The sequence below is a fragment of the Biomphalaria glabrata genome, chromosome 10 (genome assembly GCF_947242115.1).
Source record: "Biomphalaria glabrata chromosome 10, xgBioGlab47.1, whole genome shotgun sequence".
Taxonomy (NCBI): Eukaryota; Metazoa; Mollusca; class Gastropoda; family Planorbidae; genus Biomphalaria; species Biomphalaria glabrata.
Window position 1 is genome coordinate 15233736 of NC_074720.1, and position 27021 is coordinate 15260756.

Genomic DNA, 27021 nt, shown 5'->3' on the forward strand with positions numbered 1-27021 from the left:
TGAGTTTCGAGTTTGGTGTGGAATTCTGGGAAACGAGGTGTTGAATGGTACGTTCGTTAGGCTCTAGCTCGATAACTGCTGACCCACAACCTACCCAGTAGAAGTAGTTTGTAACTAACACACATCTGGTGGAATAAACGCTTCTAACCTATTTTCGGAATCGGATTTTTTTTTAAATATGACTAATAACTATAAATAGCTATCCTTTGGTGTTTCTGGTGTACAGAAAATATATATATAATAGCTTTGTAATAAGTGATAATAGGAAAATGTATTTAAAGAGTGGCCATTGCAACAAAAATAAAGTGAAATAAAAGTTAGTGTCCTAGATTTGATTCTTGACTTTATGTAAAAATTGCTTCACAGCATAGAAAAAGTTGCTGGAACAAGTTGATTATCTGTGGCTCACTTTTCAGTAATATACAATCAAATATCTAGCTCTTTCGTTAGTAGCAAAACACTTTTTTTTTAGTTATTTAGTTGGCAACAATTGTTGGCCTTCTTCAGTCGTTGAACGACTATGGCTCATCTCAACCACTTTTTCATGTGACTGTGGAGCCCTATTTTGGAGAGACACTCCAGTCCACAAATAGCGCAGGTCAAGGTGGCTTTCCCTTCGGTGGTAGAGGAGCTGTCCATTTTTTGTTTGGTACGTTTTTCTTCCAGAGCTGAGGCCCATGTTTTTTCGCTGTCCATAGCTGTCTTGGTCACTCCCTCTCTCATTCCGGCGCGGTCTATAGCTATGTCTTCCCAATGGTCAGTATTGATGTTCACTGATTTGAGGTCCCGTCTATGTAACGGAGGTGGGGGCGACCAGTTTTTCTTGAGCCAGTCGCGAGTTGTCCATAGAGAATGACTTTCGGGATGCGATTGTCCTCCATATTTAGTTGGCAACAGTAATCGTTCAATATGGTGTGCTTTAGGGAAAAGCTTAGAGATGAACAGCATAGAGACGAACAGCTTAGAGTCGAACAGCGAACAGATCTTCTGTCAACTCCATAATTTTCAAAAGTGGAAAACAGTTAAGGACCGGCTCAGGCGTAAGCATTCACTGGCGCAGAGAGAACGTCTGGCAATAGCTGGTGTGCCATACAGACAGTCGAATAAGTTGGAGAAGCAAGTATTTCAAGACCCCAACAAAAATTGATGCCAAATACTGGCGCAGAGAGACCGTCTGGCAATAGCTGATGTGCCATACAGACAGTCGAATAAGTTGGAGAAGCAAGTATTTCAAGACCCCAACAAAAATTGATGCCAAATACTGGCGCAGAGAGACCGTCTGGCAATAGCTGGTGTGCCATACAGACAGTCGAATAAGTTGGAGAAGCAAGTATTTCAAGACCCCAACAAAAATTGATGCCAAATACTGGCGCAGAGAGATCGTCTGGCAATAGCTGGTGTGCCATACAGACAGTCGAATAAGTTGGAGAAGCAAGTATTTCAAGACCCCAACAAAAATTGATGCCAAATACTGGCGCAGAGAGACCGTCTGGCAATAGCTGGTGTGCCATACAGACAGTCGAATAAGTTGGAGACGCAAGTATTTCAAGACCCCAACAAAAGCTTATGCCAAATACTGGCGCAGAGAGACCGTCTGGCAATAGCTGGTGTGCCATACAGACAGTCGAATAAGTTGGAGACGCAAGTATTTCAAGACCCCAACAAAAGCTTATGCCAAATACTGGCGCAGAGAGACCGTCTGGCAATAGCTGGTGAGCCATACAGACAGTCGAATAAGTTGGAGACGCAAGTATTTCAAGACCCCAACAAAAATTGATGCCAAATACTGGCGCAGACGATGAAAGAATAAGGACCTTTGTGTCGTGTACCTTGACCTTTATGTCGTGTACCTTGACCTTTGTGGCGTGTACATTGACCTTTGTGTCATGTACATTGACCTTTGTATCGTGTACCTTGACCTTTGTGTCGTGTGTCTTGATATTGTGTCGAGTAGGCCTACCTTGACCTTTGTGTCATGTACCTTGACCTTTATGTCCTGTACCTTGACCTTTGTGTCGTGTACCTTGTCTCGCCACGTAACGTTACAAAGATTTATGAGTTGCTCTTGCTATAACTATACCTATAACTTTACCCTTTACATGTGACTATAGTGTGACCTTATATAATCTTAAATATTAAAAACACGCTTAAAAAATCCAAAGTGTAACAGTACGTCATGGACTAATATTTTTCAAGTCAGTAGGATTTTTTTGAAAGTTTTTCAGTACAAAATATTTTTACGTAGGTTATGAAAAAATAGTAGGTCAGGGACCAATACTTTTAAAAATATGTCAGTAGGTAATGGAAAAACATTTTAGAAGTGTGTCAATAGGTCATGGACAAATATTTTTTTCGCAGAAGTTTGTCAGTAGGTCATGGACCAATACTTTCAGAAGTGAATCGTTAGGTTATGGGCATGGGCATTTTTTTTTTACATAATTGTGTCAGTAGATAAGAAACGTAAAATAGGATTGTGGGCCGCGACTTTATATACATAAATTTAGTGAGTAGGTCAGAAACAAAAGATTAATGTATAGTGAAGTATGTCAGAAACATATCTTCCTTTATCTCTAATCAATAAATTTCCCTGCCCTTAAAAAGTTCATGTCTAATTAAGCAAAAAAGGAATATCATTGAATATATATCAGAAGTATTTAACTTATACTGTTAATATAGGCCAGTGGAGAAGAAAATGTCTGATATATATAAAAGATAGAATATCATCGAATAGATATCAGGGAACGTGCGGATAGTACGCAATAGCTAAAGGGAGTAATGGGGATACACATTTGTTACGATTTGTTACAAGATTTGTTACGTAGCAAAAACACATTTAATGAAATATAAAAAAAACTTAGATCATGTTGTCATTTTACCTCTCTTGTTCATGTTTGTTATGTTATCACAACGCCTTCAGCCTCTAACTTGTGTTTGTCAACGCGCTTTATAGATTTCAATTATTATTCTTTACAGATACAGTGGTCCCTTTGTCTTTCGCGGGTCCGACCTTCACTTACCACGATGTTGTGAAAGGATTTCAATGTGTGTGTGTTTGTCGTGGAGTACGAGTGTCACCTTGAAGTTACGCCCCTGTCCTCCCCAGTGGTGGCGTGGGTCAGCCGAGCGGGGGTAACGTGAGGTCAGGACTGCAGAACAACAGTTGAACCACTCTGTTGAACGGCTAGGCCTGTCGGTGTACGTTGTAAAATAGATAGTTAGTTAGTGAATAAAGTGCCTCAATTCAGGTCGAGCTCTACAAGTTTGTTACTTTGATGAGATGTCTGTTGTTCAATAACAATTAGAAAGTCATCACACACAGATTTTAAAAAAATAACACCACGGGTTTAATCCAAAAGGTTATCTGGCGGCCGCTTGATGTATATGTACACTGATGGGGGGGTGGGGGGGGACTGAATACGTCATCGAAGTGCATGTAGAAGTCGTGACGTTTCCCATCATGACTCTAGATACCAGGATGAGAAATGTCATTAGGAGAAGGATAATTAACAAATAAGTTTGTTGTAAAATTAGAATTTGTTATGTTACTCGACGGGGAAAGGAGGGGTACTATTTGTTATAAGTGGGGGAGGGGGTGTAAAAAATGTGATTTGGATGTTACGTAATCTCCGAATGTTCCTCAGAAGTATTTCACGCGCTACAACTTTTATGTATACTGTTTATATAGGCCAGTGGCGAACAATTTGTTTTCCATTTAAAAAAACAATAACAAAAAGCAGACGAGAAGCTTGCGTGCTAATGACGTCATAAAGCATGGCGTCAGCAGCTTACTTCAAAGGTTTGCCCAATGAAACAAAAACAAAATACAACAAAATTGATCACACCCGCGATTTCTAAACATTTGAGTCCGCACACACACACACACGCACACACAAATACACGCTCTTAACGGACACATATAATCTAGTCTAATTGTGTGTGTATATATATATAGTACACAGATAAACCTAAGAAGGGAAAGATAACTAAACATAAGTGTAAAGTTGAGCTCAGGCAGGTGCTACATGAAGAAGCTTGAGCAAGATGGGGAAACGAATAGATCTCGATATATCTACTAACAAACATTAGAGCTGTTGAACAAAAAATGTCTATTCGAGAACACTAGCTAGGGAATGCCAAGAGAAACAATTGGAAAAAATATTAATAATAGATGCCCTCGTGACTATAAGCTTAGATGCATTCTGACCAATTCATACATTCTAAGGCCATAGAAGAAATACTACCAAATAGGCCATTAAGGTCTGGTCAAAAATGTGTTTTAATAATACTCTACTAAATTTTCTATGCACATATAACATAGAAATAGTATTCAGAATCTATATCACTCTTCCACAGTCTTAATCAATAATCAATTACAACGTAATTAACTTATGTCAGCTTCCTACTAGAATATTTCAAATGTTTGTTTCTCAAGAAGTATATAGTAATGCTTTTGTAATGACTTGATAAGATTTGAAACTGTCTTTTGGCCCTTTAATAAACTGATTTGGCCCTTTGATAAACTGATTTGGCCCTTTGATAAACTGATTTGGTCCTTTGATAAACTGATTTGGCCTTTTGATAAACTGATTTGGTCCTTTAATAAACTGATTTGGCCCTTTGATAAACTGATTTGGCCCTTTGATAAACTGATTTGGTCCTTTGATAAACTGATTTGGCCCTTTGATAAACTGATTTGGTCCTTTGATAAACTGATTTGGTCCTTTGATAAACTGATTTGGTCCTTTGATAAACTGATTTGGCCCTTTGATAAACTGATTTGGTCCTTTGATAAACTGATTTGGCCCTTTGATAAACTGATTTGGTCCTTTGATAAACTGATTTGGCCTTTTGATAAACTGATTTGGTCCTTTGATAAACTGATTTGGCCTTTTGATAAACTGATTTGGCCTTTTGATAAACTGATTTGGCCCTTCAAGCGTGATTTCGCTGTGATTTTACTTTCACTGAACAAACCATAATTGAGCAGTAGGTTTTATAACTGTGTCCGTCATAATAAGAAGGTAATAAGTGAGTAATGAAACATATCAAACTGAAATAGAGAACAAGACATGTCTTCATTTCAACTGAGGGTCTGATATTACAGCTTGCCATATATCTTCCTACTTCATGTAAGGGCTATAGAAGACTGGGGCCAGTTTCTTGGCGTGTTCAGGACCACAATGTTCTTAATGTGATCGTCGGAGCAGCGATCTATTAATTATGCATTCATGGCTATACCAGAGAAAAGCTTATGCAGATGTCCTAGTTTCTAAGATGTTTCGTAACATAGTAACTATCTGGTGCTACTCGAGGTTGTTTTGAATTTATAGAAGTTCATCGTAACTCAATCAGTATATTTGATTTTCTTCGTATTGACCCTCACTTTTCACGTACTCCAAACCAGCTACGAATTTCTATCATGTACCCCATTACCCAGAGTTCAAACTCTAAACAAAAAGTAGGAGTACAAATATTAATAATGGCACAGATTTATTATTGTTAATCTAGAATCTAGATCTATTACAAAGACACAAAGATAAAGGCACATTCCTTGTTCCATGTGCTAGGACAAATGTGTACAAATACTCCCTCTTCCCCTAGTGCTAATAGAGCAAGCAATGGGGTTGCCTGAGTCAGCCAGGAAAACCAGTGATAAGCAGAATATTAGTCATTGATTAACTTGCATGACTAGATTGACCTAGGAACACGTGTAGACGTAATCATCTTCTTTTTGAAGTAACGTCTGTATTTTATAAGATAAGATACATTTAATGACAGGACTCCCAAACTATGACAATTACACTTGATAAAAGCTTTGTATTTCTTATTACATCCTACAAATACTCAAATAATACTTTCCACCCCCACCTCTTGTTTTTTCGTCCCGCTCCCAAATACATTTTTTTGCCAGAGAATTCGATTACCAATATCACTTATTACCCACTACACACGCACAAACTCACACGCACATTACGCAGTAGAAAATAGTTCTGAATACAGCATGAATATACTACGACATCTCAGCTTTGTATCGAATTATTGAAAAGACTCATCATAGGATCGAGGTTATAAATTGTTTCAACTTTTATGTGTATTAAAATTATAAATTGTGCAAAAACTTATTAAATTTTTATTTTTGGTGCGATTGGAGGAGATCTTGAACCTCCTATGCCAGTGATGCCCAACCTTATTTGGTCTGCGGGCCATTTTAATTTTCGGCATTCGTGTCGCGGGCCATGTAACCAAAAAGAAAAAAAAAAGAAAAATACAATAAGCTATTTTTAATAGTTTTTGTTTTATAGACTTACTTACATAAATTAATGTGATGCATGAAGTTTATCCAAAACCATCTTCTGAATATCTGGCTGCATAGATGAAACACCAACTCAGATCACTGAATCGAGATGTTCATCCGTGAGGCAATGACGTCACATGGTTTTCGCCCGTTTCATCATTGAAAACATTTGTTCACACAAATAAGTGCTTGAAAACATTGTGATCATCCTTAGCGCTTGTTTTTGAAGATAAGGAAACACTTCTGCAGGTAACATGGAGTAGAAGTCAATGGTCTGCATCACTTGAAATTCGTCAAGCAGGGATGTCTGGCTTTGTAAGTCAATCAGTTCCAGTTGCAGATCTGTCGGGGCACTTGACACATAGGCAGCAAATGGATTTTCAAAAAGACGGATTTCATTTTTTAAATTCTGAAAATCCACAAATCTTTCACTGAAATTATTCATCAAGAGCCTCAGAAGTTGGATCATTCTTTCTTTAGGGAAAGACAAATTTAGCTGCTTATCATTTTGTTGAGTGGTACAGGTTGGAAAGTGGACAAGATGCACCTTTTCCGCCTGTTGAATGTAGAGTTGCAATTTTGTTTGGAAAGCACATATGTCTGCATACACACGCAAAATCAATTTGTCTTTCCCTTGTAGTTTGGCGTTGAGTTCATTTAGATGTGATGTGATGTCGCATAAAATACCCAAATTCCACAACCATGAAGGGGTCGTTCAGTTGTGGCATTTGTTTTGATTTGTCGGTCATAAATATTTCAATTTCGTGTCTCAAATTAAAAAAATACGTTTTAATACCTTTCCTCGGCATCACCAGCCCCCCCCCCCCTCCCCCCGGCACTTCACTGTGAAATAGAACGTCTTCATGTTCGGACTCTCTATTCCTGTCAGAAAATCTTTGAAAGTTCTGAAATGTAATGTACAGTGTTAAACACAATCATCATCACATGGTCCAAATTCAAAACCTTTCCACAGAGATTTTGTTGGTGAATGATGCAGTGAAGCCGCAGGGGTTCAGTTCCAACTTTTAAAATAACTCTTGCTGTCATTCCGCTGTGACGATATTTCTGGCACTCTAGTACAGTAGCACAGTAGTCACTCCAACTAATTTATTCCAAGTAAGTCAAGGTCCTCTATGATGGCTGACTCTTCTTTGAACATGTCTTCTCCAGTTGTAGTCCCATGCATGCTCCTCATAGCTGCTAACTCCTCTGTTATATCAAAATTGCTGTTTGTACAGCGAATAAACACCACCAAGAGTTGCGCAGTATCAGTTATGTCAGTGGACTCGTCAGCAGCAATAGAAAACATTTCGAATTGTGCTGCTCTGTCTTTTAATTGTGAATGAAGATTTATCCCCATATCTTCCATTCGCCTTGTAATTATCATGCGAGAAAGTCTGACAGCTTCTACTGTATTCTTCTTTTCAGGACACAATTCTTCCATCACTGCTAACAAACACTATTTTTTTTACACATTCGCCATCGGAAAAAGTCTTCATTGCTCTACTTAAGATGTGAGCAACTCTGTAACTGGCCTTATCGCAGACTTATTTTCTTGTCTCTTTTTGTCAAATATTCTTGTCAATCTCTAGTCGTAACTTGGCAATCTTGTCTTCAGGGCTCAAACCAAGAATGCCACCATATGTGTTTATGTGTTTGGCTTCATAATGCCTTTTAATGTTATGTTCTTTAAAAACAGCCACACTTTCTTTACAAATCAAACATGTTGGCTTACTATCATATTCCACAAAAAAGTAAAGATCTGTCCACTTTTCTTGAAAGTTTCTACATTCAGAGTCTACTTTTCGTTTCTTAGGCTCTCCCATTTCATTTAATCACAAACGTTAAACAATACGGCACCAATCACTTGACATCAAAAGAACACGACCCAAAACGATGCATCAATGATGCTCTGTGTTGCAGTAGCGGAATTTTCCAAGAATTAAAAATAGCTGTCTAGTTTTATCGTCATTGAAAAAAACAATACAACACTTGACTTGTGTTCTTACAATACAAAAATATTTACTATGAATATTAGAATACCAAACATAAAGATGGAATTCATCAAAGAATGAGTGAGAATCCTAACTTAAAGAGAATATTTTTTCAACATTCTAATTTTTACATTATTTAATTTTTTTTTTTTTCATTTATTTCCAATGCTTTGGCGTGCCGGACAGAAGCACGTCGCGGGCCGGATCTGTCCCGCGGGCCGTAGTTTGGGCATCGCTGTCCTATGCTATTAATTGTAGACGAAACTAACGCACGGAAAGTAAAGTGTTAAAAAAGGAAGTCTAATTGTGTACTTTTTAATTGGTCTAATGAAAAAAAAAAGGTTTAGATCTAGATTAATATGTCTCACATTTAATGTGAGAATTTGTTGGATTTTTTAGTTATTAGATCTATAACACATGTCCATCTAGTACTAATCTTTTATTATAAATTACAGACATTCCTTGTAACAGAAGATATTCCTAATAAAATAGTACTTCAGATGCCAAAGACTTTTTGTCTAGACCTATAAGCTGGAGTGAACAGGAACTGCTAGTTATGTATTATGTCGTCTTTTAAAAACAACTTATTGGGTCGAAATGGCGACTAAAGAATATTTGTATGTATATGTTAAATTTAACCACTACGGTTTCGATCATGAAAATATCTTAATTGTCCCAGATCCAGGGTCGGAGGTCAAAGTTACATTTTTCATTTTTTTTTGTCCACGGCAAGTGTGAGAGTTGATGATAGGTGTGTCCGTGAATCAGTGGTATCAGTAATAGGTGTGTCAGTGAATAGGTGATAGGTGTGTCAGTGAATAGGTGATAGGTGTGTCAGTGAATAGGTGATAGGTGTGTCAGTGAATAGGTGATAGGTGTGTCAGTGAATAGATGATAGGTGTGTCAGTGAATCGGTGATAGGTGTGTCAGTGAATCGGGGATAGGTGTGTCAGTGAATAGATGATAGGTGTGTCAGTGAATCGGTGATAGGTGTGTCAGTGAATCGGTGATAGGTGTGTCCGTGAATCGTTGATAGGTGCGTCCGTGAATCGGTGATAGGTGTGTCCGTGAATCGGTGATAGGTGTGTCCGTGAATCAGTGATAGGTGTGTCCGTGAATCAGTGATAGGTGTGTCAGTGAATCAGTGATAGGTGTGTCAGTGAATCAGTGATAGGTGTGTCAGTGAATCAGTGATAGGTGTGTCAGTGAATCAGGCCCCCACCCCGAGTGGAAATAGTTACGGCCAGCACTACAACGCTCACCTACCACAAACACAAATATTCTTACCCTCAAATTTTAATTTCCATCTTCTTACGTCTTCAATCGAACGAAACATGAGCAGCTAGTTTAGACTATGCACACACACTTCTATGCTTGTAGTCCTGAAGACAAAAAACAAACATTCTCTTCTGTCTGTATAACAACTAGCAATATGTTTGTGTACCATCACTCAACCAAACATTTTAACGTCCTCAAACACTACACGCAATATGTTTGTGTACTCCTCACTCAACCAAACATTTTAACGTCCTCAAACACTACACGCAATATGTTTGTGTACCATCACTCAACCAAACATTTTTGGCCCTTGTAGCTTTCAATGGAACGGCTACCGCTATACACAAACAAACAGATCACACAAACAAACAGATCACACAAACAAACAGATCACACACTTTTTAGGTCGTTAACTTCCAGAGCGCAAAAACTGGACACCATACGGTTAGTTTGACTTAAATTCTTGATTTTGTGGTTGTTTTTATTGTTCAGTGGGACAGCTAGAATTGTAATCATATCCCAGCACATTTCATGTAGCTTCATTGGAAATCCTTCATTTACGTTGTCTAAAAGCAAAGATTACAATTATCTTAGTCACACATATGCATGCGTGCGATCATAGATAGTACTTGGCAGTACTTGCTCTGGAAAACAAAAAAAGAAATTGTGCTTGATGTGCAGGTATCCTTTATTTCGACCGTGTTTTCCACACTAAAAAAAAAGGTGTAGAGTAAATGAGAACACAGTATGACGTAAACAGAGAAATATTTATAGATATATATATGGTCCATTTCAATTAGCACTGAAATATATAGGTCACAGCTAAACACTCAAATAGCCATGAAAGGAAAGGCCAGCTAATTGCATGTCACCACAGTGTCAACTGATAGACATCGTAATGTTTCTAGAAGGTAATGTCCTGGAACCAGTTCGATCCAGATACTGTGAATGATTTGTCACGCTGAGAGGGTAAAAATGATTATCACCCCCACCCCTTTTTTAAAATTTTGTATTGTTTTGACTTCACTCAGTAGCTCAAGCTTTTAAGCTCAAAATATGCACTTTGACAAAAACAATTTTGAGAAATAATAAAAATGGTTTTCAATATGTATTTAATAATCAAATGTTAATTCACACAATACACACAAATGACTATATTGTCAGATCTATTAGTATACCCAAGGGCGGATTTAGCGAAGGGCAGGAGGGGCCACTGTCTCGGGAAGAACCCTCATAACAGAGATTTCAGCGATATAATAACGACTTTTCTACGAAACAAAAAGTTCGCAAAGTTCCATTCAGTTGCTCGGTAATTTAATTTGTAATAACTTTGTAATTGACTTTAACAAATTACTCTTTTTTTTTTGTTGAAATAACTTTATTTGATGGTTATACATTTTTGACTGACTTTACGAAAAAACAATTTTTTTTTCAGAAATAATTAGGGGTCTTTGCTCCTTCCGTGCCCTCGGGGCCTCTTGACCTCCAAATCCGTCTCTGAGTGTACCTACACTATTAAATCAATATTAGCAATGAAAAGATTTATTCATCAGTGGTTCGTTTCTTGTTGAGAAATAGACACACATCTATGAATAATTCGAGCTTCTGTTGATATATATATATATATATATATATATATATATATATATATATATATATATATATATATATATATATACATATCATATGGCAATTTAGATTCTGCTTATCCTCTAGGATAGAGAGAAGTGAAGACATTTAGTAAACAAAGGTTGCTCTTTAGTTGGTTTTAAAACGAGATCAATCAATACAATGAGACATCTATACTCTTTGGCGAAACTATTTTTAAAAAATTAGAATTGCATTTGAGACAAGCAGAGTCCCTTAAGCATTATTTTAAAAGCATTTTGATTCTCTTTCTTTTTCTTTCTGTATCCATCATTCTCTCTCTCTCTCTCTCTCACTCTCTCTTTCTCTCTCTCTCTCTCAGTTCAATTTGGTTTTAACAGACCAATTAGATTGATATAAATATTCGGGCTGCCGTGTCCATGCTGACCTGGTCGCCTTGTTATTGCTGTTACAGAATCGGAGTGGCGCCCTGGTCATGCTTCTTTTATTTTGACTTATTTCCCTTCACCAGTTTCAATAATTGTTTGTATTTTAGTGTTCGCTATTATATACCTACATATACAATTTATAAATACAATTCATAAATACAATTCACAAAAACAGTTCGAATCTATTATTTACTTACCCTAGAAGTGATTGACGGATCGTCTCCCCCACCATACAGAGAATAATTCCAAAATATTTATTGGTAACTGTCCTCAGTAATTATACTGTCCTGTCCAAGACAGTAAGAAACTGGGCTGTGTCTCATATATCCAGTTTATTCCAGATATCCGTGGTTAAGAATTCTCTTTTGGAAAGCAAACAAGACATGCGTTGTTATTTTGTTTAACTATTGAACCTATTAAACACCAAACACACATTTCTGAAGTAAAAAAATCTTTTTGTGTATTGCTGTAGTTGCAGTCCAATGCTTAAAAAGAAAAAAAAATGATTTATAAAAAACATCTCCCTCTAATCTAAAAAGAAACAAAACTAATAGCGACTATTCCCCTTTCGGGGGCCGATAAAAGGAAAGGATCTTAAAGTCGGAGGCTCGGGAAAGTTGTGTTTCTACCCCAGCGAAATAACGAAGAGGTAGGAATTTAAATGTAAAATTAGAACACTCTTTAGAATATGTTACTTTACTCCTGTGAAAATGTTTTATGTGTTTAAAAAACGATCCTGTAAACATTCATCGAGATACTGGCTTCTTCCCCTCTACTTTCACAAATGGTCCAGAGAAGTGATAGGATCAGAGCGTAGTGAGACAGCTCAAAGCTAAACGAAAGCAATAGCAACAATATTTTAAATCGCACGGATTGATTATGTCTATGCATGACTGATTTAAACTAATATTACAATTACACTTTAAATAATCTTTTTTTTTTAATTTCATGTTCCTCTTATTTTGAATGCAGTCTGAATACTTGGGGGGGGGGGGCTTCTTGCCTAGCCTCTATTATGGTTATATCGGTCTCAAACTGTATTGTTTAGTTGGACACCTAGAGCCGATAGTGTTTCCAATATGTATCGTGGAGATGGAAATGATATATGTACATGTATATTCACAATTTGTGCAGCATGAACTAATACCAAAGACGAAGTATTTGATATTAAATGTAAACATTTAGTCATTTAGCAATCTAAAATTGGTCAATCTAATTTCTATTTTCGTCTCTAATTGTGTGTTTAAATGGAATATTTATCAACATTTCAAAAGTTGTGTGTAAGTACTATAATGGGACGAACTAGTGACTAGACTTACTGATTGGTGATTTTCACAGAGTCTTATTGTAAATAAAAGTAAACAAAATGATACACTCAATTCCTGAAAAAGTCCACGAAGATTATAACAAAGAAATAAATCACTGGTAAATTAAAAAGTAGAAATACTAAGCAGGAAATATTTTGTTTACTTTTGACGAATACTTGTTCACTTTCGTCATCAATCCTTGGTGACTAGAAACGTGTTCAACGGCGCAGACGAGTATTAGCGAATTATTTTATATATATATATATATATATATATATATATATATATATATATATATATAAAGAAATGATAAAAACAACAACTTTTAATAACTTTGTATTGTAACTCCCTTCCAATATTTAAAAGCAATCCTATTTTCGTTTCATTACCTTTACAATTTTTAAACTTCAAATTTGATCACGATAAGCTTCATGCACTGAAACCTTCTTTTCCTTATATCCAAGAGTCAGGAAGCACATGAATAAACTTGATGCAAAGTAGAACAACAAAGAGAGACAAACCACATTGCAATCACAACGTAAATTTAGATTTCTCGATAATTCCGATACTAGTTTTTAGAGTTACTTGGAGAAGAAATAAAATTTTGAATAAAGAAAAGAAAAGAGACAAAAAAATATTATCAGTTTATCCCAAGGCGAGGCGGGCACCCGTGAGTCGTTACTCTTGGGCGAGGAAGTGATGAGAGAGTTTTTAATCTGAGTGCGGGAGGGGTGTGGGACGAGGTTCCACCCGACAAAGCAGCAGCATACTTGACAGTTGGCAAGAGGAAGTGGTCACCACAACTGGCACAAGACTGGAGTCGCACGTTCTAAGAGATGACGCTGGCTGGCGCGCGTTTTTAGTAAGCAGCAGAACGTCACTTTGTATTGTATATGTCAGTGATTCTTAAACTTTTTTTGACCCGGGGACCCTTTTATAAAGCCAAATTTGCCCACGAACCCTAGGTGAAACATTCACATTAATGCATAGTATATTCGTTATAAATGTTGTTTTTTTTTAATGTTGATAAATTGTTTCTGGAGATTAGAATTGTATTTAAAAACACACTTTTAAAACAAGCAAAATATTTTAAAATTCTTTTTAAAACAGCTTTTCTTAGGGAAAGAACTCCGCACTTACAACTGTATCTCTCAATAATATAGAAGTTATTTCCATTATTCCACATATAACAAAGATTCATGTTTTATTGGGTACAAAAAAAAATATTTACATTTTCAATTTGATCTACAATGAGCGTTTGAGAAATAACATGTTATCTAAGGGGACGAAACCCTACATATTTAGCCGTTTCTGTGATTACAGAGTATTAATTTCCCTTGTTAGTATTAGCAAAATAATTAATACCAGAAATTAATTGACTAAGTGGTGATTTTTGTTTTTTCGATTCATGTTTTATCTATGCCAATAGATAATTGTGCAGAATTTCACCTTGATCCAATAATGAGTGTTAGAAAAATAACGTGTACAAACTTTTTACTCGACAGACACACAGACAGACAGAGTAAGTTGATGTAAGCTTTGTAACAATATTGACTTGGTAATTGTTGATGTGATTTTATGAGTGTATTTATGAGTGTATTTCCAAGTGTGGTCTCCAAGTTCTATAATGCAGAATATAAAATGTTCTCTGAATTTCAATGTGTGGTCTCCAAGTTCTAAAATGCAGGATATAAAATGTTCTCTAAATTCCAATGTGTGGTCTCCAAGTTCTATAATGCAGGATATAAAATGTTCTCTGAATTTCAATGTGTGGTCTCCAAGTTCGTTTGTGAATTTCTCAATAAGCTGCTCCTGTACGAATATAAATTAATTTCTGATTGGAATCTGAGTTTGTCCAAAAGGGTTCAACACCCAGTCGGGAATATCCAAAAGAAGAATGTCTTCCAGTCTTTGGTTTAGATAGATAGATAGATAGATAGATAGATAGATAGATAGATAGATAGATAGATAGATAGATAGATAGATAGATAGATAGATAGATAGATAGATAGATAGATAGATAGATAGATAGAATATACTGCCTGTCTTATATAAATATTTAATATATAAAGTAGAATGTAAGGAGTATGTTATAAGACCTTTATAGAGATCAAAACCGTTTGACCAATCTTTATGAAACTTGGTATAAACGTTCATTAGATAAAACCAATGATCTTAAGCTACGTAAAGCAGAGGCGTAGTGAGCAATATGTGCGCTAGGGGCAAGGTACTTTATTGGCGCACATTCCCCCCCCCCCCACACCCATTTTCCATGAACATCACATAGAAATATAGGCTTCGTGTGGTGCCCCACTTGACCCGCCTCACTAGACTTAAGTCAATGACACATCTTGACATAGATTTTAACTATACCTTTATTATATAACAAAAAAAAATTAAAAAAACTATGAGCAAAGCCGGGTAAAAAAATTAACTAAGAATACATAGATCAAAATGTGTGAGAGAGAGAGAGAGAGAGAGACTTAAGAGATAACTCTAAGAGACATGTTTGAACAGAGTTGCAGTTCTTGTCACTTGAAAAAAAAAAAAAAAAAGAAGTTTTAAAATCTTATTTAGGAAGAGACAAAATGTGATAGAAATGTACATAATGCATAATGTTACCGCTACAAGAATAAGTCATGAAATACAAAAAAGAATACATAATAACAGAAATATAAACTAGCATTGTAGCATGTAGCAAACAAAATAGCTGGAACATGTGGATTGGCTTACAAATATTACAATGTCAAAAAGGTTGTATCGGTAATACACAAATGTATAAATAAATATAATAAAAAAGTATTTTTTTAAAGACAATGTCATCTTTATGAAGCTGGTGACCTGTTTGTAAGAGCGATTACATTGGTTGTAATTAGCAATGAATGGTATATTTTTTTTAAAACGAATTTTTAGTACCTCTGATGGCGACAGCCATTGGTATTAGAATTACGCCAAATCTACGCTTCAGGGCAACTCACAGTGCTCAACGGTTCCCAAACTGTGTTCCACGAAACCCTAGTGTTCCTCGAAGCCTGAATAGGTGTTCCACGAACTTTTTGGAATAATTAAGTAGTAGGCCATCACGTGAATTAATTTCTCTAAAAAATTAGCAAGGTGTTCGCTAAATACTCCGAAAGTGCGAAGTGTTCCGTTAACGAAAAAAGTTTGGGAAACACTGACTTAGTTGATTCCTTGCGGTTTGGAATAGAATGAAATACATAAAAAAAACAAGGTTACAAAAGACAGTTTGTGTGGAAACACAAACTCAAAATCGGTCCCGAAGTAAAATGTTTTACATAATTCGGATAATCCTTCAGAGTTGAAGATAGTTTACTTCCTAGTCCAAACCTCCCGCGGACGACGGTCGATAAATCCAAACGACAGTCCAGCGCGCAAACCGCACGACCAGTGGTCCACCCAGACCCAGGTAGGCTTCAATATTTTCAGAAAGAACATCCGAATGAAATTATATCAAAGACAAAATGAGAGATAAGAATGGAGAAAGAAGGTTAACAGATCTTGTGTAGTGCCCCAACCGTCCCGCAGATCAAAGGATACGTGAAAGTGAATGTAAAGTTAGATGTGAACCTGGCCTAACTAGTATGTGGTCTATAGGGCAGATGATGTAAAGTTCATCTGTTTTTGTGGCCTACAGTTAACGAGGGTGTCATGTAGCCAGCACAACGACCAACCGCCTTTGCTTTTCCCCAACTAATGTCAGGTACCCATTGGAGCTGGGTAGACTCAGAGGTTTAAAATCCTAGTCTTCACTAGGATTCGAACCCGGGACCCTCGGTTCGAACTAAATAAGTTATTTGTTTTGAAAAGGCTCAATCTCATATTTAGAATCTCTTGTTCCCTTATAAAATATTCACGAAAATGATATTTATAAGATTACTATTCGTCTTAAATTAGGTTTAACATATAATGCATACTAATTAGCTTTTTCTTATAAAAAACTGCTTGCATAATTTATTTTAAAAAATTAGAATTTTCGCTTTCAGGAAAAAAAAAGTAGCCGTTGCATCAGAACTTTGAATGGTCTAAAATAGTGTGAAGTCGGATTTTCAATATCTCTTCTAGTTTACGAGATCTAAACGGGACGGACGGACAGACGGACAGACGGACAGACATTTCGCACAAAACTAATAGCGTCTTTTCCCCTTTCGGGGGCCGCTAAAAATATTGGCAATTTTTTATTTATTAGATTAAAAAACAAAAACTGACTGTTTATTTGACCAAAATTATAAACAGAAGACGCTTGTTCATGTTCAATTCTTTGGTCACACATAGGACATCTGTACCAAACACTTATCAACTGAGTGCCTGTCTGTACTTTACTGTTCGAGCTAGCCATCTCTCATTGTACTCTTCTTTCACCAACCTTGAACCTGTACTTCAACCCGGAAGAGATTGGAATCACTAAGTCGAGACCAATTGTTTTGATTCTAGGTAAACAAAGGGAAGTCATCGGTTGTTTATTTTTAATTAAATCCCTTTAAATCATGTATTCCAAGGTCGCACTGACCTAGTGCTCATCAATCAATGCGCAACTACCACCATTCCCTTCTCAACCGGGAACCGGAAATCTCCCAGTGGAGATGGGATATTGTGAAGTTGTGTCTGACATGACGAGATGGTAGCCGAGGACTTGTTCAACCCTTCAACTTTTACAGTATTTTGTTTAAAGTTAACTAGAGTCAAGTAGAGATTTAGAGAGGGGGGAAGACGAACTCTACGACGTATGATACGTTCAATTGAATCTGTCTCAGTGACATAATGCTTATTGCCTGTGTCAGTGACATAATGCTTATTGCCTGTCTCAGTGACATAATGCTTATTGCCTGTGTCAGTGACATAAGGCTTATTGCCTGTGTCAGGACAAAGGCTGAATGTCAAAAGACATTTCTAGATCTATTTTGTGACGAGGTCCTCTTTAGTTACCTGGGAAGATGGAAAGGTAAAAGTTCCTCTCTAAATATCCTGATTAAGTCACGCTCGACTGAAAAATTAGGACATAAGTGAAAATTCAGTTGTGGAAATATAACTAAGACAATGTTAATTACCAAATCCATTACAAAGTTTTCTTTAGAAATTGTTAAATACACATTCATTGGCCTCCTTCAGTCGTAGGACGACTATGGTTCATCTCAGGGCACACTTCCTCATGTAGCTATGGAGCCCTATTTTGGAGAGGCACTCCTGTCCACAGATAGCGCAGGTTAAGGTGGCTTTTGCTTCGGTGGTAGAGGAGCTGGCCTTTTTTCGGATTGTGCGTTTTTCTTCCTGGGCTGAGACCCATGTACTTTCACTGTCCATAGCCTTCTTGGTCACTGTCTCTCTCCACCTGTTGCAGTCTAGAGCTGTCTTCCCAATTGTCAGTATTGATGTTCACTGATTTGAGGTCACGTTTTATTACATCTATGTAACGGAGGTGGGGGCGACCAGTTTTTCTTGTGCCAGTTGCGAGTTGACCATAGAGGATGACTTTCGGGATGCGCTTGTCCTCCATCCGGCGAACATGTCCAAGCCAGCGCAAACGGCATTGTCTGAGGGCTGTAGAGATGCTGGGAATACCTGATCTCTCAAGGATCTCAGTATTGCACACTTTTTCTTTCCATGTGACATTCAAGATCCTACGGAGACATCTCAAATGGAATGAGTTCAGTTTTCTCTCTTGCTTTAATACCTTTACAGAAACAGATCTGGGCAAAAAGAGCCGCATCATCAGCGAATTTTGTGAAGGAGCAAAAAGGACTATCGAATTGAAAATCATTGGTGTACAAAATGTATCACAATGGCGATGTCACAGCCCCCTGGGGCACCCCTGTGTTAACTATGCGTGCATTTGATATTACATTGTTTACCCTAATCCTCTTAGGTCTTTGGGTCTAAAAATCATTTACCCATAGTATTATATATCTACTAATCTTCAAAGATTTCATTTTTTCTATAAGTAAATAAAGTTGTTTGGTATTAAAAGCTGAAGAGAACTCAATAAAGAACAATCTGTTATTTAGTTAGTCTTATTGCAGGTTGTTATTTAGTTAGACAAGACTTATTGCAGGTTGTTATTTAGTTAGATGAGACTTATTGCAGGTTGTTATTTAGTTAGATAAGACTTATTGCAGGTTGTTATTTAGTTAGATAAGACTTATTGCAGGATGTTATTTAGTTAATCTTATTGCAGGTTGTTATTTAGTTAGACAAAACTTATTGCAGGTTGTTATTTAATTAGACAAAACTTATTGCAGGTTGTTATTTAGTTAGTCTTATTGCAGGTTGTTATTTAGTTAGTCTTATTGCAGGTTGTTATTTAGTTAGTCTTATTGCGTGTTGTTATTTAGTTAGACAAAACTTATTGCAGGTTGTAATTTAGTTAGTCTTATTGCGTGTTGTTATTTAGTTAGACAAAACTTATTGCAGGTTGTTATTTAGTTAGATAAGACTTATTGCAGGTTGTTATTTAGTTAGACAAGACTTAATGCGTGTTGTTATTTAGTTAGACAAGACTTATTGCAGGTTGTTATTTAGTTAGACAAGACTTATTGCAGGTTGTTATTTAGTTAGACAAGACTTATTGCAGGTTGTTATTTAGTTAGATAAGACTTATTGCAGGTTGTTTTTTCGTTAGTCTTATTGCAGGTTGTTATTTAGTTAGACAAGACTTATTGCAGGTTGTTATTTAGTTAGACAAGACTTATTGCAGGATGTTATTTAGTTAGACAAGACTTATTGCGTGTTGTTATTTAGTTATACAAGACTTATTGCAGGTTGTTATTTAGTTAGACAAGACTTATTGCAGGTTGTTATTTAGTTAGTTTTATTGCAGGTTGTTATTTAGTTAGATAAGACTTATTGCAGGTTGTTATTTAGTTAGTTTTATTGCAGATTGTTATTTAGTTAGATAAGACTTATTGCAGGTTGTTATTTAATTAGACAAGACTTATTGCAGGTTGTTATTTAGTTAGATAAGACTTATTGCAGGTTGTTATTTAGTTAGTCTTATTGCAGGTTGTTATTTAGTTAGACAAGACTTATTGCAGGTTTTTATTTAATTAGACAAGACTTATTGCAGGTTGTTATTTAGTGAGATAAGACTTATTGCAGGTTTTTATTTAGTTAGATAAGACTTATTGCAGGTTTTTATTTAGTTAGATAAGACTTATTGCAGGATGTTATTTAGTTAGACAAGACTTATTGCGTGTTGTTATTTAGTTAGACAAGACTTATTGCGTGTTGTTATTTAGTTAGACAAGACTTATTGCAGGTTGTTATTTAGTTAGATAAGACTTATTGCTTGTTGTTATTTAGTTATACAAGACTTATTGCAGGTTGTTATTTAGTATTTAGTTAGTCTTATTGCAGGTTGTTATTTAGTTAGATAAGACTTATTGCAGGTTGTTATTTAATTAGACAAGACTTATTGCAGGTTGTTATTAAGTTAGATAAGACTTATTGCAGGTTCTTATTTAGTTAGTCTTATTGCAGGTTGTTATTTAGTTAGACAAGACTTATTGCAGGTTGTTATTTAATTAGACAAGACTTATTGCAGGTTGTTATTTAGTGAGATAAGACTTATTGCAGGTTGTTATTTAGTTAGATAAGACTTATTGCGTGTTGTTATTTAGTTAGACAAGACTTATTGCAGGTTGTTATTTAGTTAGATAAGACTTATTGCAGGTTAGTTACTTGGTTAGTCTTATTGCAGGTTGTTATTTAGTTAGATAAGACTTATTGCGTGTTGTTATTTAGTTAGACAAGACTTATTGTGTGTTGTTATTTAGTTAGACAAGACTTATTGCAGGTTGTTATTTAGTTAGATAAGACTTATTGCGTGTTGTTATTTAGTTAGACAAGACTTATTGCAGGATGTTATTTAGTTAGACAAGACTTATTGCTTGTTGTTATTTAGTTATACAAGACTTATTGCAGGTTGTTATTTAGTATTTAGTTAGTCTTATTGCAGGTTGTTATTTAGTTAGATAAGACTTATTGCAGGTTGTTATTTAATTAGACAAGACTTATTGCAGGTTGTTATTTAGTTAGATAAGACTCATTGCAGGATGTTATTTAGTTTGATAAGACTTATTGCAGGTTCTTATTTAGTTAGATAAGACTTATTGCAGGTTCTTATTTAGTTAGTCTTATTGCAGGTTGTTATTTAGTTAGACAAGACTTATTGCAGGTTGTTATTTAATTAGACAAGACTTATTGCAGGTTGTTATTTAGTTAGATAAATAAGACTTATTGCAGGTTGTTATTTAGTTAGATAAGACTTATTGCGTGTTGTTATTTAGTTAGATAAAACATATTGCAGGTTGTTATTTAGTTAGGTAAGACTTATTGCAGGTTGTTATTTAGTTAGATAAGACTTATTGCAGGTTAGTTACTTGGTTAGTCTTATTGCAGGTTGTTATTTAGTTAGATAAGACTTATTGCGTGTTGTTATTTAGTTAGACAAGACTTATTGTGTGTTGTTATTTAGTTAGACAAGACTTATTGCAGGTTGTTATTTAGTTAGATAAGACTTATTGCAGGTTGTTATTTAGTTAGATAAGACTTATTGCGTGTTGTTATTTAGTTAGACAAGACTTATTGCAGGATGTTATTTAGTTAGACAAGACTTATTGCTTGTTGTTATTTAGTTATACAAGACTTATTGCAGGTTGTTATTTAGTATTTAGATAAGACTTATTGCAGGTTGTTATTTAGTTAGATAAGACTTATTGCAGGTTGTTATTTAGTTAGATAAGACTTATTGCAGGATGTTATTTAGTTAATCTTATTGCAGGTTGTTATTTAGTTAGACAAAACTTATTGCAGGTTGTTATTTAATTAGACAAAACTTATTGCAGGTTGTTATTTAGTTAGTCTTATTGCAGGTTGTTATTTAGTTAGTCTTATTGCAGGTTGTTATTTAGTTAGTCTTATTGCGTGTTGTTATTTAGTTAGACAAAACTTATTGCAGGTTGTAATTTAGTTAGTCTTATTGCGTGTTGTTATTTAGTTAGACAAAACTTATTGCAGGTTGTTATTTAGTTAGATAAGACTTATTGCAGGTTGTTATTTAGTTAGACAAGACTTAATGCGTGTTGTTATTTAGTTAGACAAGACTTATTGCAGGTTGTTATTTAGTTAGACAAGACTTATTGCAGGTTGTTATTTAGTTAGACAAGACTTATTGCAGGTTGTTATTTAGTTAGATAAGACTTATTGCAGGTTGTTTTTTCGTTAGTCTTATTGCAGGTTGTTATTTAGTTAGACAAGACTTATTGCAGGTTGTTATTTAGTTAGACAAGACTTATTGCAGGATGTTATTTAGTTAGACAAGACTTATTGCGTGTTGTTATTTAGTTATACAAGACTTATTGCAGGTTGTTATTTAGTTAGACAAGACTTATTGCAGGTTGTTATTTAGTTAGTTTTATTGCAGGTTGTTATTTAGTTAGATAAGACTTATTGCAGGTTGTTATTTAGTTAGTTTTATTGCAGATTGTTATTTAGTTAGATAAGACTTATTGCAGGTTGTTATTTAATTAGACAAGACTTATTGCAGGTTGTTATTTAGTTAGATAAGACTTATTGCAGGTTGTTATTTAGTTAGTCTTATTGCAGGTTGTTATTTAGTTAGACAAGTTTTATTGCAGGTTTTTATTTAATTAGACAAGACTTATTGCAGGTTGTTATTTAGTGAGATAAGACTTATTGCAGGTTTTTATTTAGTTAGATAAGACTTATTGCAGGTTTTTATTTAGTTAGATAAGACTTATTGCAGGATGTTATTTAGTTAGACAAGACTTATTGCGTGTTGTTATTTAGTTAGACAAGACTTATTGCGTGTTGTTATTTAGTTAGACAAGACTTATTGCAGGTTGTTATTTAGTTAGATAAGACTTATTGCTTGTTGTTATTTAGTTATACAAGACTTATTGCAGGTTGTTATTTAGTATTTAGTTAGTCTTATTGCAGGTTGTTATTTAGTTAGATAAGACTTATTGCAGGTTGTTATTTAATTAGACAAGACTTATTGCAGGTTGTTATTAAGTTAGATAAGACTTATTGCAGGTTCTTATTTAGTTAGTCTTATTGCAGGTTGTTATTTAGTTAGACAAGACTTATTGCAGGTTGTTATTTAATTAGACAAGACTTATTGCAGGTTGTTATTTAGTGAGATAAGACTTATTGCAGGTTGTTATTTAGTTAGATAAGACTTATTGCGTGTTGTTATTTAGTTAGACAAGACTTATTGCAGGTTGTTATTTAGTTAGATAAGACTTATTGCAGGTTAGTTACTTGGTTAGTCTTATTGCAGGTTGTTATTTAGTTAGATAAGACTTATTGCGTGTTGTTATTTAGTTAGACAAGACTTATTGTGTGTTGTTATTTAGTTAGACAAGACTTATTGCAGGTTGTTATTTAGTTAGATAAGACTTATTGCAGGTTGTTATTTAGTTAGATAAGACTTATTGCGTGTTGTTATTTAGTTAGACAAGACTTATTGCAGGATGTTATTTAGTTAGACAAGACTTATTGCTTGTTGTTATTTAGTTATACAAGACTTATTGCAGGTTGTTATTTAGTATTTAGTTAGTCTTATTGCAGGTTGTTATTTAGTTAGATAAGACTTATTGCAGGTTGTTATTTAATTAGACAAGACTTATTGCAGGTTGTTATTTAGTTAGATAAGACTCATTGCAGGATGTTATTTAGTTTGATAAGACTTATTGCAGGTTCTTATTTAGTTAGATAAGACTTTTTGCAGGTTCTTATTTAGTTAGTCTTATTGCAGGTTGTTATTTAGTTAGACAAGACTTATTGCAGGTTGTTATTTAATTAGACAAGACTTATTGCAGGTTGTTATTTAGTTAGATAAATAAGACTTATTGCAGGTTGTTATTTAGTTAGATAAGACTTATTGCGTGTTGTTATTTAGTTAGATAAAACATATTGCAGGTTGTTATTTAGTTAGGTAAGACTTATTGCAGGTTGTTATTTAGTTAGATAAGACTTATTGCAGGTTAGTTACTTGGTTAGTCTTATTGCAGGTTGTTATTTAGTTAGATAAGACTTATTGCGTGTTGTTATTTAGTTAGACAAGACTTATTGTGTGTTGTTATTTAGTTAGACAAGACTTATTGCAGGTTGTTATTTAGTTAGATAAGACTTATTGCAGGTTGTTATTTAGTTAGATAAGACTTATTGCGTGTTGTTATTTAGTTAGACAAGACTTATTGCAGGATGTTATTTAGTTAGACAAGACTTATTGCTTGTTGTTATTTAGTTATACAAGACTTATTGCAGGTTGTTATTTAGTATTTAGTTAGTCTTATTGCAGGTTGTTATTTAGTTAGATAAGACTTATTGCAGGTTGTTATTTAATTAGACAAGACTTATTGCAGGTTGTTATTTAGTTAGATAAGACTCATTGCAGGATGTTATTTAGTTTGATAAGACTTATTGCAGGTTCTTATTTAGTTAGATAAGACTTATTGCAGGTTCTTATTTAGTTAGTCTTATTGCAGGTTGTTATTTAGTTAGACAAGACTTATTGCAGGTTGTTATTTAATTAGACAAGACTTATTGCAGGTTGTTATTTAGTTAGATAAATAAGACTTATTGCAGGTTGTTATTTAGTTAGATAAGACTTATTGCGTGTTGTTATTTAGTTAGATAAAACATATTGCAGGTTGTTATTTAGTTAGGTAAGACTTATTGCAGGTTGTTATTTAGTTAGATAAGACTTATTGCAGGTTGTTATTTAGTTAGATAAGACTTATTGCGTGTTGTTATTTAGTTAGACAACACTTATTGCGTGTTGTTATTTAGTTAGACTAGACTTATTGCGTGTTGTTATTTAGTTAGACAAGACTTATTGCAGGTTGTTATTTAGTTAGATAAGATTTATTGCAGGTTGTTATTTAGGCTTCATACAAGGTTATCACATTAGTTTCGCAGTTATTTCAGCCACTTGTCACACACACACACACACAAACACACACACACATATTTAAATACTATTTCATCCCTTCTCCTCCACGTAATTTTTTTTTTCATTTCCCGCCTTTATTTTTTCCTCTGCCCTGTTTCTGGGAAGTGGAAATTGGTTCCAAATATCCCCATAATTGGGCAGGACGTTTTAAAAGAATAGCAGCCAGCGACTAATGCGCTAGTCAGTCTCGCCTTCAGGATTCTAGGAGATGGCCGGCTGTGACGGACCCGAGACATTGTTTTATTGTGAAGGGTCGGCGTGCTCGGCCTAGGGACAGCTGCGTTATTACCTCCCTTTGACAGTGGTTTCCCTTGGTCGGACTTGAAAGAATGGGGGTCTTGAAGTAAGTTAACAAATGCCATGCGGACTTGAAGAATTCTTCGTTTTGTCTTTCTTTTAAGCAATTTACCTTCAAGATATTTTTTTAAGTTTTTCTTTAAAAAACAAAAAAGAAATTCTAAAACATTAAACTTAAAGTATTTAGCATAAAAGGGCCAGATGACCTATACATCATTTGCCCCACAGATCGTAAGGTCTGAAAGGGGATTTTACTTTTTTTACTTTATTTAGCATAATGTAGGCCACAGACACAGATGTCCTATACATCATATGTCCTCCCCCCCCCCCCCCGGGTATGCCCATGATCTAGACTAACAATAATAAATCTGTGAGATTAGAAATATTTCTAACAATTGTTTTTGTTTAGCGCAAAGTCGTGCTTTTAGCTTTCTCGATGCGCCATGATCCTATCACTTGTCTCAGTACATTATGATCCTATCACTTGTCTCACTACGCTATGATCCTATCACTTGTCTCAGTACGCTATGAGCCTATCACTTGTCTCAGTACGCTATGAGCCTATCACTTGTCTCAGTACGCTATGAGCGTATCACTTGTCTCAGTACGCTATGATCCTATCACTTGTCTCAGTACGCTATGATCCTATCACTTGTCTCAGTACGCTATGATCCTATCACTTGTCTCAATACGCTATGATCCTACCACTTCTCTCAGTACGCTATGATCCTATCACTTGTCTCAGTACGCTATGATCCTACCACTTCTCTCAGTACGCTATGATCCTATCACTTGTCTCACTACGCTATGATCCTATCACTTGTCTCAGTACGCTATGATCCTATCACGTGTCTGGATCAGTTGGGAAGGGGATGGTAGAAAGAAGGAATATCTTCGTGATGGTTGCCGTGATCGCTTTTTAAATGTATTTATAAAAGTTGTACGATTTGAATTCAAACTGGAGGGCTCAAGCCTCCTCAAGTCTCCTCAAGCTAATATACTAATGAATGAGCTTATGAAAATAAAAAATAGAAGGTTTCATATCTATCTCTATTGTTAGTTTCAAACTTATAGCGACGTTCTCTAAACAAAGTATAAAGGGACTAATTCAACTTATACTGCCACATCTGTCAAGTACAATTTCTTTCCCATGTTCGATATGAAAAAAATTAATTGTCAATAATTAATTGACTAATTGGTTTATTTGTTTTCTTGATTCATCTTTTGTCAGAATTAATTGTGCAGAATTTCAACTTGATCTGAGATTTGGGGTGGGAGCAATAGCTTGTACAAAAATTGTACCAGACAGACAGACGAATAGACAGAAAACAGACATAGTGAGTTGATATAAGGTTTATAAAATAAAACCTCGTCACACACAGCAAACTACTACTTCTTCCAACCTCGAATCTTTGCTCTCTCTCTCTCTCTCTCTCTCTCTCTCTCTTTTTAAGTTACACATTGCCTCCATTGCGACTTAGCAGAATTTAGGTCATTGGTTAATATGCATGACGCGTAGGAAGTAATCATCTTCTTTTTTGCAGTAACCTGTTTGATAAGATAAGATGGTCCACTTCAGAGACCAAAATGTATCATCCCTAACTTGATACTGAACAAACATGCAAAGGAAATGAAGCAGTGTGTTTGCTACTTCGGTGCCTAGTTTATTTTCTAATTCATTGGCCAGAAACTAAATGATGCGCCTAAACTTCTAACACCTAATACAGACATCATACTGTGAAATAATATTCAGCCACCATATTCGAACACCATTAATCAGACAGCATATTCAGTAACAATATGAAAATATCACATACAAAGA

General features: G+C 35.2%; 1 protein-coding gene across 4 annotated transcripts in view; it reads right to left on the minus strand.

Annotated features, from left to right (window-relative positions):
• Nucleotides 1–13593, minus strand: part of LOC106066546 (gamma-aminobutyric acid type B receptor subunit 2-like) — a 335198-nt gene extending 321605 nt beyond the window's left edge. For 2 of the 4 annotated variants that reach the window (XM_056043851.1, XM_056043854.1), the window contains exons 1-2: nt 13300–13593; nt 11801–12088 (exon numbers count right to left, since the gene is read on the minus strand). The gene's annotated coding sequence lies outside the window, so the exon portion shown is untranslated. Of the gene's footprint in view, nt 1–9576; nt 9672–11800; nt 12089–12922; nt 13010–13299 lie in introns of those variants that run through there. The other 2 variants (XM_056043852.1, XM_056043853.1) reach the window with 2 other exon arrangements.
• Between the last annotated feature and the right edge of the window lie 13428 nt (nt 13594–27021).